Consider the following 14,740-nt stretch of genomic DNA (forward strand, 5'->3'; position numbering starts at 1 on the left):
GTTTAAGGGCCGTAGTTGCATTGTCAGGGATATTTATTCTTTATTATTCTGCTGTTAATAAAGCTAGACCACCACTGCAATCTACACCACCTCTCAATTTTTACTACCACATTTTCAGTCCACAATCTTGTCGCAATCAACATGAGTGGCAAAATGACAGATGCTGGTGGAAAGGGTAAGAGGCGTGGTGGAAAAGGCAAAAAAGGTTTTGTCCGTGGGGAAGGTGGCAAAGCTCCATTATCATCTGCTGAAGATAGACCATCTACCAGCAAAAGTAAGATGTCTACTACTTATCGTGGACAATCCGATGTGCTCCCTTTTTTACGGACACGAACAACAGGAACAAAAGGTAGATGATGGGCAAAAAAGGAAAATGCTTGAATGGATCTCAAGTGGTCCAACAAGTGCCCTCTCAGCCACTTCAAGTACCGCATCCAAAAAACACCAGTCCTCTGAGTTGTCATCCCAATCAAACTTGATTTCTCCCAGCTCTGAAGTCTCCATCAGCCCTGCACAGTATGGTGGAACTGAGATGGCTGAGTCTGCAGAGCTGTTCAGTCACACTATAGCCTGGGAATCAGAGGTCTGCTCCCAAGCTACAGTGAGTACAGAACAGGAAATGGTCTGCAGTGATGCCCAGAACCTTTGTGACTCTGATTCAGGCCGTGAGGACCAAGTTTCGGAGCATAATGTTGACCCTTTGTCACAAACTGTAACACCTGTGGTTATAGACAATGAGGAACATACTGATGAAGATGAGACTCAGATACCCGATTGGGATGACAACTTAAATATTCGGTCAGGGCAAGAAGAGGCTCGGTCAGATGGGGAGGGGAGTGCAAACACAACAATTGATGATGAAGTTCTAGATCCCACCTACTGTCAACCCACAGTCAGGCACTCGAGGAGGTCAACAGAGGTGGTGGAGGAGGATGCAACTGATGACGAAGTTACCTTGCGCCTTCCTGGACAGAGTCGGAGTACTGGTAGCACGTCTACAACTGCATCCTCAGCCACCACTCTGCCTCTGAGCATTATTCGGGGTGGATCAACAGGTCGCATGGCCTCTAAGCCTTGCCTAGCCTGGTCCTTTTTTGACATAGAAAAAGATCGCCCAAATTATGTGATCTGTAAAATTTGTCATGGTTCTCTTAGTAGAGGTCAAAACCTCAGCAGTTTGACAACTTCTTCCATGAATCGTCACATGAATAAATATCATATGGCACGGTGGGAAGCTCACCGTGCTGCAATGCGGCCTAGCGGAGCAAACCATCCACCGCCTGCCCCTTCCAGTGCATCCGCGCGCTCGTCAACTTCTAGGACTGTGGGGACAGCTGTCACACCTGTTTTTCCACCCACAACTTCCACCACTGTAACCGCAACAGGCAGTTTGCTTGGTAGGTCGTCAGTTGTTTTGGAAGGGGAAACAAGTGAGTGTGTACAGCTCTCTCAGACATCGATAGCACCAACTTTGGATGAAGGCAACATCATGTCTCCGCCTGCACTTTCCTCACAAACCTGCATTTTTCCAGGGACACCCTACTCAACACCGTCTACACACAGCAGCCAGATCTCTGTCCCTCAGATGTGGACAAATAAAAGGCCATTTCCTGCGACCCATGACAAAGCTAAGAGGTTGACTCTATCCCTCTGTAAGCTGTTGGCTACAGAAATGCTGCCTTTCCGCCTAGTGGACACACAGGATTTTAGAGACCTTATGTCTGTCGCTGTGCCCCAGTACCAGATGCCTAGTCGCCACTACTTCTCTAAGAAAGGTGTGCCCGCGCTACACCAGCATGTCACACACAACATCACCGCTTCCTTGAGAAACTCTGTGTGTGAACGGGTGCATTTCACCACCGATACTTGGACCAGTAAGCATGGACAGGGACGTTACACGTCGCTGACTGGGCACTGGGTAACTATGGTGATAGATGGTGAAGGGTCTGCTGCACAAGTCTTGCCGTCCCTACGACTTGTGTGTCAATCCTCTGTCTGTCCAAGTTCCGCCACTGCTTCTGCATCCTCCACCTCATCTGGGTCCTCCACCTCCGCCCCAAGCCTGCCTGGTCAGGCCACCAGCATTCTCACTGCGCAGAAGGAATCACGCACCCCTCATTACTATGCTGGCAGCAGAGCGCAACGGCATCAGGCGGTCTTTAGCTTGACATGTCTTGGGAATAAGAGTCACACAGCTGAGGAGTTGTGGTCAGCTCTGCGGTCCGAGTTTAATAAATGGTTGTCTCCACTCAACCTGCAGCCTGGTAAGGCCGTGTGCGACAATGCTGCAAACCTGGGTGCGGCCCTTCGCCTGGGCAAGGTGACACACGTACCTTGTATGGCTCACGTGTTGAACCTTGTCGTGCAGCAATTTTTAACACAGTATCCCGGCCTAGATGGCCTTCTGAACAGGGCACGAAAACTGTCTGCTCACTTCCGCCGTTCAAGCGCCGAAGCTGAGCGACTTGCATCGCTCCAGAAGTCTTTCGGCCTGCCGGTTCATCGCCTGAAATGCGATGTGGCGACACGCTGGAATTCAACTCTCCACATGTTACAGCGACTGTGGCAGCACCGCCGTGCCCTGGTGCAATACGTCATGACGTATAGCCTGGGCCAACGAGATGCAGAGGTGGGGCAGATCACCCTGATGGAGTGGTCTCAGATCAAGGACCTATGCACCCTTCTGCACAGTTTCGACATGGCGACGAATATGTTTAGCGCTGACAATGCCATTATCAGCATGACGATTCCAGTCATTTACATGCTGGAACGCACTCTAAACACTATTCGGAGTCAGGGGGTGGGACAACAGGAAGGGGATGAACTACAGGAGGATTCATATGCGCAAGACACAACAACATCACCAAGGTCCAGACGTTCATCATCACCAAGGCGCCAGGCATGGGAGCATGGGGGACAGGGATCAACAAGGGCGCATGGTAGCAGGCGAGATGTTGAGGAAGGTGCAGGAGGACATGAAGAAATGGAGGACGAACTGTCCATGGACATGGAAGACTCAGCAGATGAGGGAGACCTTGGTCAAATTTCAGTTGAAAGAGGTTGGGGGGAGATGTCAGAGGAAGAAAGAATGGTTAGCACCTCTATGCCACAAACACAGCGTGGACTTGGTCCGCATGGCTGCGCAAGACACATGAGTGCCTTCTTGTTGCACTACCTCCAACATGACCCTCGTATTGTCAAAATTAGAAGTGATGATGACTACTGGCTTGCCACACTATTAGATCCCCGGTACAAGTCCAAATTTTGTGACATAATTCCAGCCATAGAAAGGAACGCACGTATGCAGGAGTATCAGCAGAAGCTGTTACTCGATCTTAGATCCGCTTTTCCACCAAACAACCGTGCAGGTGCAGGGAGTGAATCTCCCAGTTGTAACTTGACAAACATGGGACGGTCTCGTCATCTTCAACAGTCTACACGTACCAGTAGGACCGTATCTGGTGCTGGTAACAGCAATTTTATGGAATCTTTTCATAATTTTTTTAGACCCTCCTTTGCAAGGCCACCAGAGACAACAAGTCTGACACATAGTCAACTGCTGGAGAGGATGATACAGAAGTATCTCCAAATGAACATCGATGCCATGACTTTGCAAATGGAGCCTTGCTCCTTTTGGGCTTCAAACCTAGAAAAATGGCCAGAGCTCTCAACTTACGCCTTGGAGATTTTGTCGTGTCCAGCTGCCAGCGTTGTCTCTGAACGTGTCTTCAGTGCTGCTGGGTGTGTGCTGACAGATAAGCGCACGCGTCTGTCCAGTGACAATGTGGACAGACTGACGTTCATCAAAATGAACAAGTCATGGATCCAGAAGGAATTTACAACCCCTGTGTCATCCTGGGGAGAGTAAATGCTTGTGGATTTGGAATGTGCTTGATGCAAATCTAGCTGTGAAGTGTACAACTAGGGCACAAGTGCTGCCACTGAATGGGTGGGTGTGTGTGGGGCACAATTTTTGGAAAAAAAGGGAGACTCCGCTTGGAGTAACCCTTGCTTACATTGTTTTTAAAAGAAGCCAAGATGAACAAGTCATGGTTCAGCAAAGACTTTATCTACCTACCCCGGTGTCATGCTGGGGATGGTTATTTATGGCGTATTTTTGAATGTGCTTGATGCAAATCTAGCTGTGAAGTGTACAACTGAGGCACAACTGCTGCCACTGAAGGGGTGGGTGTGTGTGGGGCCCAATTTTTGGAAAAAAGGGAGACTCCGCTTGGAGTAACCCTTGCTTACATTGTTTTTAAAAGAAGCCAAGATGAACAGAGCTGGGATCAGGAAAGACTTTGCTACCTACCCTGGTGTCATCCTGGGGACGGTTAATTATGGCGTATTTTTGAATGTGCTTGATGCAAATCTAGCTGTGAAGTGTACAACTGGGGCACAAGTGCTGCCGCTGAATGGGTGGGTGTGTGTGGGGCCCAATTTTTGGAAAAAAGGGAGACTCCGCTTGGAGTCACCTTGCGGTGTTTTACATGACTTTAGAAGGGCGTGCCATGCCTATATCTGTGTGTCTTCCTCTTTTTCCTTGTCCAGCTCTTTTGTTTTCGCATGAGTTTATGTCCTTGTCACTTTCCCATGTGTTGTGAGTTGTTTGTCACCTTTTAGACACCTTTGAGGGTGTTTTCTAGGTGTTTTTCTGTGTTTGTGATTGCCTGCCATTGTTTCCTATGCAGTTCGAGTTCGGTTCGTCGAACGTTCGACGAGCCGAACTCGAACGGGACCTCCGTTCGGCGAACCGACCTCGAGCCGAACCGGGACCGGTTCGCTCATCTCTACTGACCATGGACCAAAGACGTCAACACCGACATACGAGAATGGCAGATCTGTACTTAAACGATCTGTCGGAAGATTTGCCATCTGCTGATGTTGATGTCTTTCTCTAAACCTTTGGCACTTGACGCATCTATGAAGCACTGAAGAGACACACCTTTTCGCCCCAATGATCCATAAAATGGCGGACCTGATCCCACCTTTGGTAAGCTGTCTACCTTGATGCTGCATTTGTTCATGATAGTGTCGGACGAACAAGGTAGCAACGTAGTGTCGACCGGGAATTATAATATGGTTCTGTTCCTTGTTATGCAGATCAGATTTTCCAATCCAGCCACCCACTCGTAGCAACTTGTTGTGATCGAGCACTGGATTCAGGTTGAAGAGTGAACTGGTTTTGAAAAGGTTAACACCCTTTGAGATGCTGTCAATCTCGTGGCGATATACTTCTTGCTGTACACACTGAGTATGACTTGTTCGGCATGTTCTTTGTTGATTAAAGCAGGATGATTCACGCACATGTGCCAGCCGTGGCATGTTGAAGACTTGTAGAAACAGTGAGCGATGTGAGTAAGACACGCTACGGCTCGTACCGCAGATAACCAACTTGAGAAGCGCTCGAAGCGATGAGGTCTCAACTTCTGTTTTGATGTCACTGAATTGTATTGAGCGGACACAATTGGTCTAATTTCCTTGTCGGATTCTGGTTCCACCAGCTCGAACATGTTCCCGGCATAGTTATCGAAGGTGTCCTCGTATAAGATACTTGGAGGTGTCAGCCACATGTTGTCGTCAAGTTTGGACGCAGCAGTGAGTCTCGTTCCTCGGTCAGCTGGGTTTTGTTCGGTGGGAATGTGGTGCCACTGTTCAGCATGATCTCTGTCGAAGATATTTTGCATGAAGTCAACAAAGTGTTTCTCCATCTCTGGTTTTCTTTTCAAGGTGCGTTTTAGAGAGGAGAAACTTGCGGTTGCTTACTGGAAGTTGTTTGGCAACCTTGGCCTTGGAGACCGATAGGGAAATGTGGCTACCCAACTGTTAGAGTTGTTTTGAGAGAACTCTTTATCCATAACCTTTATGAATTTGTTGTCTTCTCTCGTCGGTGCCAACTTGTTGTCTTTGTTTGTAGACTCAAACACTGTTGACGCGAAGACGTCATCCCAGAGATGGTGTGCATCTATGCAGTCGGGTGGCTACTGTCTCCACCTGGTGTCGCTCAGCCTCTCTTTCACCCAGTAGTAATCCGGACATGGTTGAAAGTGAGTGCTGCGATCGTTTGGGAGGATGTAAGTCTTGTAGGAGGAGATCGCGACGTGATTCTTCATTCTGCCTATGCAGACATTTCCTATAATCACCTAGCCTAAGTCGTAGCGCTGAGCGAATGGCGCGTCGTGTGGCCCGTTGATTTGTTGGCGTACTTTGTGTAGCTGGAGGATGTCCCTTCCAAGCAGAATAAGGATTTTTGCCCTTTGATCGAGAGCTGGAATCTTGCTGGTGATAGTTCTCAGGTGAGGGTGGTGAAAGGGTGGTGAAGAGCTGCCTCCGGTGTCGGAATCTCTTCCCGATTAGCCGGTATCTGGTTGCAATCGATGAGTATCGGTAGAGGTATCTCTATGGTATTTTCAAGAGATGTAACCCCGAGACCACTGGCTCTTCTTCCGCAAGGTTCTGAGATGCCGCTGCAAGTACCTAGTGTGTAAGGGTAGGCATTTACTTTTAAGCCGAACAAGTCAAAGAGTTCAGACCTGGCCAGTGACCTGTTGCTCTGGTCATCCAGGATGCTGTACACCTTCATGGCCCTTTCTGGGTGACCTTTGGGATATACCCTTACTAGGCATATTTTTCCACAAGATTTGTCTCAGAGATCTTCTCCGCAGACTTTGGTGCACGAGGAGGATACTGTGAGGTGTTTTGCAGCTTGTCCTGTACTCTCCCTGCCATGACTTGTGGTAGGAGAAGGCGTAGGTGCAGGATCTGGCTGAAATGGGTGAAGCGCTTGTACGTGATCTGCGCTGTCATACTCCATGCACTTAATTGTAACCTTACAGTCCTTGGCAAGGTGTTCTGTAGAGGCACAACACCTGAAACATACCCAAAACCTTTTCAAGAGTTCCTTTTGTTCTTGAATGGGTTTCTTCCTGAAGCCAATGCACTTCTTCAGAGGATGTGGCAGTTTGTGAATGGGACACTGGCGGTTCGGATTTTCTGCCTTCCCGCCTTCATTGCCCTTGTCTGGTGCTGACGTTGGGGTAGGTGGTAGAACATCAGTCTTTTTGACTGATACTGGGCCCCCACGTTTTCTGTCATTTTGATGATGGCTCTCATATCTGGAAGCTGGTGAAGTGGAGCCGGTGGGTTCTCCACAGGTGAATCTGGGGTCTGCCTTATGTTCCGCGATTCCGTTGATGAACTCGCAAAAGAAGGAGAATGGAGGGAAGGAGACTTGGTGCTCTTTTTTATAGTTTGCTCCTACCGTGGTCCACCTTTCCTGCATGCTGTAAGATAACTTGGTGACTATAAGATTCACCCCACGAGCGGTGTCCAGGTAGCTGAGGCCAGGTATGTGTGTTTCTGTTTTGGCCAACTGGAGTTGGACAGCAGGTCGCTCAGTTCCTGGTACTTTGATGCATCCTTGCTAGATATTTTGGGAAGGTCATATAGTTGTTTCAGCAATGCATCTTCAATTGCTTCAGGACTGCCGAAGCCTTTCTCTAGTCTGTCCCATGCGGTTTCGAGACCAGTTGTTGGGTCGCTGATGTAGACGGATCTGAGTATCTTTATTCTCTCGGTAGACCATGGCCCTAGCCACCTGATTAGCGAGTCCAGCTCTTCAGCAGCTGTAATGCCGAGGTCACGCATTGCAGTTTTGAGGCACAATTCCACCCTCTGTAGTTTTCAGGCTGGTCATCAAACTTCATGAGACAGATGTTGGTGAGATCATGTACCTCGCAAAGTCGAAGATGTCTGTTCTTTCCGACATTGGGGGCACATTTGCTGACTGCGTGGTGCTGGTTGCGTGGTTCATAGCTTCTTGGTTCGGGAACATGGGAAAGTACGGAGTGGCGTAGGCGTTTAGACCAGCGACCGGTTTGGTGTGTACAGTCTCTGTTGTATGCCGGGTCGGAACTACACAGTTGTTTGAAGTGTAGCGCCTTGCCGGCATGTTAGGTTGGTAGACATGGGCATACGGAGGTTGCTGATGCACAGGGTTTGGCTGTGCATTGAAATATGAAGCAGGTTCAGGCTTGAAAGGCTGAGGTGCATTGGACTGACCTGGATGGCTGGAAGCTGTAGGTAGGTGGATCAGTGTCCTGAAGCTCTGGAGAAGTGTTGGCGCTGACAGGAATGTTGATGGTAGTTGGAGGTTTGTCGGCTTGGTTCAACACATAATCTCTTGTACGCTTATGTGAGTCTTCTGTGTCGAGATCACACAAACTGGCGCTGCCTTATTGGCTCTCACCCAGAGCTTGCTCAAATACCTTTAGCCTTGCCATGACCACCACATGTTCAAATTCCTTCTGTAAGGCTTCAATTTCTGCCTTTTTGCATGCAGATTCTGCTTTCATCTCTGCTTCTCTCTGAGCGAAGATGGCTTGTACTTTCGTTGTTTCTGCTTCAGCGCACGCCTTTATGAGATGCTCATTCAGGGTTGAGTCCCTTGATGAGCCTGATTTGAGTGAGTGCCTTGAGCTCTTAACGGACCTGGATTTTTAAGATGCTACTCCTGACATTTACGCTATTTTTGCTTCAGTCTTGCTCACAATGTCGCGCACGGTGTGGTCTCGTTTAGCATTAAGCTGTTGGAAGTCCTGTAGTTCTTTTTGAGACTCAGCCATATTTGATCTCAGCATGGTAGAGGGATATTTTTTACAAATGTCTTTGTAGGACCAGTATGTTGAGTACAGTTGTTCAAGGGCTCCCTCTGGTGGTAGCTCATGAGCACTGGGCGCAGATAAAACAGTCACTTGTTTTTGCACTCTTTGCCACAATAATGTTGTGTGGGTAAGCAGTTCACTTCTGGCTGTTTCTAGATTCTCTTTAACCTTCCATGTTGGTTTGATTAACCGCTTAGATCTTTCACTGTAATTTAAGTGTGAGTCCATGTCTTTCTCTTGTTGCTCTAGGACAGGCAGTGAAAGGGTTCTTTTTACCTCCATCAAGAAGGGTGAATACTGCTCTGCACTGGTTGTCAGGGAGACCAATACAATGTTGCAATCTTAGCTGGGGAGCAGCCTGTGTTTGCAGAATGTATTTGCAAAGTCTCTGGCTGCAGCTTACAATTGCTTTATAGGTGATTCTAGGTTTATAGCTGCACACAGTTCTGATAACAGGTTAATACTTTACAGGGCACTTTGTCTGAAGCTGCTATAAAGTTTTATGCTGTGGCTTGTTATCAGCCCCTTGGGGTAATCCTTTCTCTGGATTGTATGCAGTATAGCACTCCTGGAAACAGGTTCTTTACTGATATATGTATACTAATCCCGGTCACAACTAGTCCTTTTCACTATTATGTATCTTCTTAGATGCTGTGAATCCCAAGCACTCTAATTATCAGTCCCTTAGATAACTGTATGCTTACTCACTAGTACTTACTAGTTTTCTTCTAGAAACTTGTATTAAGTACAAAGTAAAAGGCAGGTGAAAAGGAATAATCTGTACAGGGTGTACATGTGTGTCTTCAGCAATGGTTCCTCTAGACTAAACTGAGGAAGAAGAGAGGAGCATCCTATACAGAAGCCAGCTAAGGGAGGAACATAGGGACAATCTTCATACAGTATAAATCTACCTAGTAACAAGGAATTTCCTGATAGGAGGAAAAATATGCAATGCAAGATATACTGTATATGCAACAGGTTGTTCCCATTCATGGGACACAACAGAGTCCTAGAAATTATGATATGGCCCCCTAGAGCCGTGGTCTGAACATCGTGAAGTCTAACTGGGATTACATGAAGAGACAGAAGGATTTGTGCAAGCTTACAATTGTATGCTATAAGATCTGTGGTTAGTTTTCCAAGACATTTGGAATAATCTCTCTCTTTAATTCATTCAAAAATAGTGGACAAGGACGTGAGAAGAACTGATACTTTGATGCTGTATTGAAGGCAAAGGGCGGTCACAATAGATATTGATTTGATTTAAATTTTATTTCACTTTAAATTTTGTTAATTGATAATAATAAACTTTTATTTTTGAGAGCATTCTTTTACAGCATTTTTTCCACACCTTTGAAAACATTTGCACAGTACTGTACATGTACAAAAATTGACAAATAAAACAGTAATGTAGAGAAAAAAACATATATAGTTCACGTTGCTAGTACAAACTTTGCCATGTTCGTCATAAAAGTCAGGTTGTATTTTACTTGTAATCGCAAAGTAAAAAAAAAAAGCTGTATTGTCTCCCTGACCAATATATAAATAAAGAAATTATATTTGAGTCAAGACTATGGTTGGGCGGACCTGGACTGTAAAAGTCCTGATCCGAGCGGTTGCAAAGTTGCCCAGGTAGCCGGACCCATGCTCAGGATTCCGGCTGTTTGATCCGGATCTCGATAAATTTTAAAAAATAAAAGAAAATAAGAATGAAGCTAGCATTTCAGCCAGCCTAGCTGTACGCTGCTCCCACGCTGATGTACGCTGCTCGTACGGCCTCCCTGGGCTGCTCATTTCATATGCACGGCTTTCCCTGCCCATTGGCCAGCCTAATGTCTGTGATTGGTAATTGCCCCCAGCCTATGTGACGCGTCTCCCTGCATCCAGTCACTGCTCATCGCGGCTCATTCATTTTCCACTCACAGCGGGCAGCCATGCTGCTTTATGGTCACTTGCTGTGATATTCAGATGTAGCAGAGCTGAATCATCATGAGACTTTGTGTGGATTATGTCAGACCTGCAGGGGTGTGTTGGAGTTAATAAAGTGGTGAAAGAGGGTGTTTTTTTGTATTTCATTCCAAATAAAGGATGTTTTTGGTGTTTGTGTTTATTTGCTTTTATTTACAGACTAATGTTGAGGGGGTGTCTCATAGACACCTGCCATCATTAATCTAGAGTTTAGCAGCAGCTGCAGGCTATGAACCTCTTATTACTCTGATTGCATCCGCACCAGGGCAATGGGAAGACCGAGGTAAAGTTCCAGGATAGCCACATCTAATGGATGTGACAATTCCAGGCAGCCAGAGGCTGATATTTTTAGGCTGGTCCTCCCCAGCCAGAGAATACAGCCCCAGCTATCAGCTTTATCTTGGCTGGGTATCAAAATTGGGGGGGAACAGCACATCATTTTTGTAAATTAATTAGTTAAATAAAAAAGAAAAGCTGCATACGCTTCCTCTTAAGCCGGAGTCACACTTGCGAGGGACTTGCAGCAGCTGCATAGAACTACATGCAAATACACGCTCCTGTCAGGAGAGTGTGCGGCTGTCGGGGGATGTGATGCGCGACTCGCACAAGTGTGACTCCAGCCTTACGGTGCGCTCACACGAGTCGTATGACTCCCACAAGTATTGAATCACATCACCCGGCACTGCTGCACACTCTCCGGACACGAGCATGCAGCTGCATAGAAATACATGCAGATGCACACTCCTGTGAGGAGAGTGTGTGGCTGCCGGTTGATGCGATCCCATACTCGTGTGACTCTTACAGGTCGTGTGAGCGCATTGTAAGGCCAGAGTCACACTTGTGCGAGTCTCGCACCGCATTACCTGCCAGCCGCACACTCTCCTGACAGGAGTGGGTCGACTGCATGTATTTCTATGCAGCTGCACGCTCCTGTAAGGAGCATACACGGCTGCCAGGCGATGCGATGAGAGACTTGTGCAACAGTGTGACTACGTCCTTGTTTTGATACACAGCCATGATAAAGCCCGACAGTTGGGGCTGCAGCCTTGGGCTATATTTGCGTTGGTATCAGAATATCGGGGCCCTGCACCGATTGTTTTATTTATTCTGTTATTTTTATACCATGATGCTCACCCACAGACATTCGCACTGCTTTCTCCACCCACTGGCCTTGCTGGAGCCTGTGATTGGTTATAGTCAGGTGACACGCTGACACTCAGGATGGGGGCTCGTCTAACTGCAACCAATTACACACGCTGGTGGGCGGGAAAAGCAGAAAATATTCAATGAGGATTAATTGTCGGCTCTGAAAGGGAAAGCGTGATCTGGAAGCAAGGTTTTTTTTAAAACTTTAGCAGGGACGTGCCGGTCCCGGTTTTCTGCGAGTCCACCCAGCTCTAGTCAAGATACAATGTTAATGGATAAAACAGGAAACTAACACAAAGCTCAAAATTAAAATAATATAATCTGTATCAGTTTCTTTGTCCTGCAGCAAAACTACTTTGCTCACTCAATATGATGAAAACCAAGGAACACTGTTGTCTACCATCAGAGATAATTGGAGTGGAGCTGGTGTCCTAGAATATAACATAGGGGTCAAGGAAATATACATTCATGGCTAAAAGTGCTGGCATCCCTGAAATTTTTACAGAAAACAAATTATTTCTCCCATACGATTGCTGCATTTACACATGTTTTGTCATACACATGTTTATTTCCTTTGTGTATATTGGAATAACACACAAAAAAAAGAGAAAAAAGGCAAATTGGACATACAGTAATTTCACAAAAATCCCCAAAAATGGGATGGACCAAATCGTTGGCACCATTCCCAGATTGTGGGTTTACAATTTTGTTTCATGCATACTGACCTGTGGCAAGTAACAGGTGTGGGCAAATAAAAATCACACTTGAAACAAATAAAAGCATTAAGAACAGAAAGAGAAGAGAACTATCTGGAGACTTGAAAGTCAAAATTGTTGAAAATTATCAACAATCCCAAGATTACAAGTCCATCTCCAGAAATCTTGATGTTCCTTTGTCCATGGTGCGCACCATAATCAAGAAGTTTACAACCCATGGCGCTGGAGCTAATTTCCTTGGACATGGACAGCAGAGAGAAAGTGATGAAAGGTTGCAAAGCATAATTGTCTTGGTGGTGGATAAGCAGCCCCAATCAAGTTGCCCTACATGCTCAGGGTGCATTAGTGTCAGTGTGAACTATTCATCAACATTTGAATGAAATGAAATGCTATAGCAGGATACCCAAAAAGACCTCACTGTTGACACAGAGATATAAAAAGCTAGACAGCTGTTGGCTAAAATGTATGTGAGTAAGCCAAAATCCTTCTGGGAAAGTGTCTTATGGACAGATGACACCAAGATAGAGTTTTAAGATAAAGCACTTCATTCTACTGTTTACTAAGAATGCAATGAGGCCCACTAAGAAAATAATATAGTACCTATAGTAAAATATAAAATAAAATTAGCAGCTTACCATGTAGTTTCCAGTGAATTGTAGCCTAGATGTGAGAGTCCTCACGGAGGAGGATGGGAGCCAGCCGCACAAATTAGTATAAAGAAGGAGCAGAATACATTGGACCGATATAGTGAAAAAAATGTAGCTTCTTTTTCAGCTAAAAAATTTTTTTTGTCTTTTGTTGTTCAAAAATTAAAAATAAGAATAGCTACATCACATATTAGGCAGGTAATCAGGTGTTTAACAGCTCAGGACTACTCGTTTAGGCGCAAATTTACGCCTTCCTCATGGTCCTTGGTTGGTTTTAAATCTATGGCTTTAACAAGGTCTACTCTGTAATTTACCTCCTTAAAGGGAACCTGTCAGCAGAAATTTTGCAATAAACCTAAAAGATTCCCCCTCCGCAGCTCCTGGGCTGCATTCTAGAAAGGTTCCTGTTTCTATTGTGCCCCCTTTGAGACCAAAATAAAGACTTTAAAAAGTCTTACCTTTTTGTATGCAAATATTTTTTTATGTACACAGGTCGTAAGTTAGTCGCCCTCCTGCCACTTTACGTCGTCCCCCATCGCTCATTTCCATAACTGAGGATGCTGCCCAGTGCTCCCGAGGTCTCGCGCATGTGCCGTGCCACTCTCGCGGAACTGAGCACTGTGCACAGTGTGACCGCTGGTGACATGATTGCTCAGGCGTGAGATTATGGGCGGCGCTGTGATTGTCATCAGCAAGTACCCGCCCATAATCTCGTGCCCACGCTTTCCCCTCTGCCTCCACCGTTCTGCGCAAGCGCTGGCCAGATAAACCCACGTCACCTCTTACCCATCTTTCCCTGGAGCAGGAAATAGATAGGAGGTGCAGAGCAGCATAATGGTGGAGGCAGAGTGAAAAGCGCGGGCACGAGATTATGGGCGGGTACTTGCTGATGACAATCACAAAGCCGCCCATAATCTCACGCCTGCACAATCACGTCACCAGCGGTCACAGTGCACAATGCTCACTCCCGCGAGAGTGGCACTGGGCATGCACGAGACCTCGGGAGCACTGGGCGGCGTCCTCAGTTATGGAAATGAGCGATGGGGACGGTGTAAAGCGGCAGGAGGGCGACTAACGGACGCAAGAGAGCCCGCCCCCGTGTACATAAAAAAAGATTAGCATACAAAAAGGTAAGACTTTATAAAGTATTTATTTTGGTTTCAAAGGGGGCACAATAACAACAGGAACCTTGCTAGAATGCAGCCCAGGATCTGCAGAAGGGGAATCTTTTAGGTTTATTGCAAAATTTCTGCTGACAGGTTCCCTTTAAGCATAAACACATGTTGATATTGGGTTATGAGGTTATTTTTTTTACCTCCATATTAGAATTACTCAGAAAAATTCTCAAAGATACCCATAGAAGAGATTAAAGTTACTGGCCTAACATATGCAGGCTCAGTTTTTGTCCCCTTTTTTAAATATTATGTTGTTCTCTATAGTTATCTAATGCCTCATCACTACCTTCTTGCTTTATTTCTCTAATTTGTTATATTTTTTACATTTAATGCACCCCTTACAGCTATAGCAATAGTTCCTTTCTCTTATTTCTAGCTGGTTTATTCCCATAGGGTATATATTGTGCACAGATCCTAGTGAGGAT

The sequence above is a fragment of the Anomaloglossus baeobatrachus genome, chromosome 3, assembly GCF_048569485.1.
Source record: "Anomaloglossus baeobatrachus isolate aAnoBae1 chromosome 3, aAnoBae1.hap1, whole genome shotgun sequence".
Lineage (NCBI taxonomy): Eukaryota > Metazoa > Chordata > Amphibia > Anura > Aromobatidae > Anomaloglossus > Anomaloglossus baeobatrachus.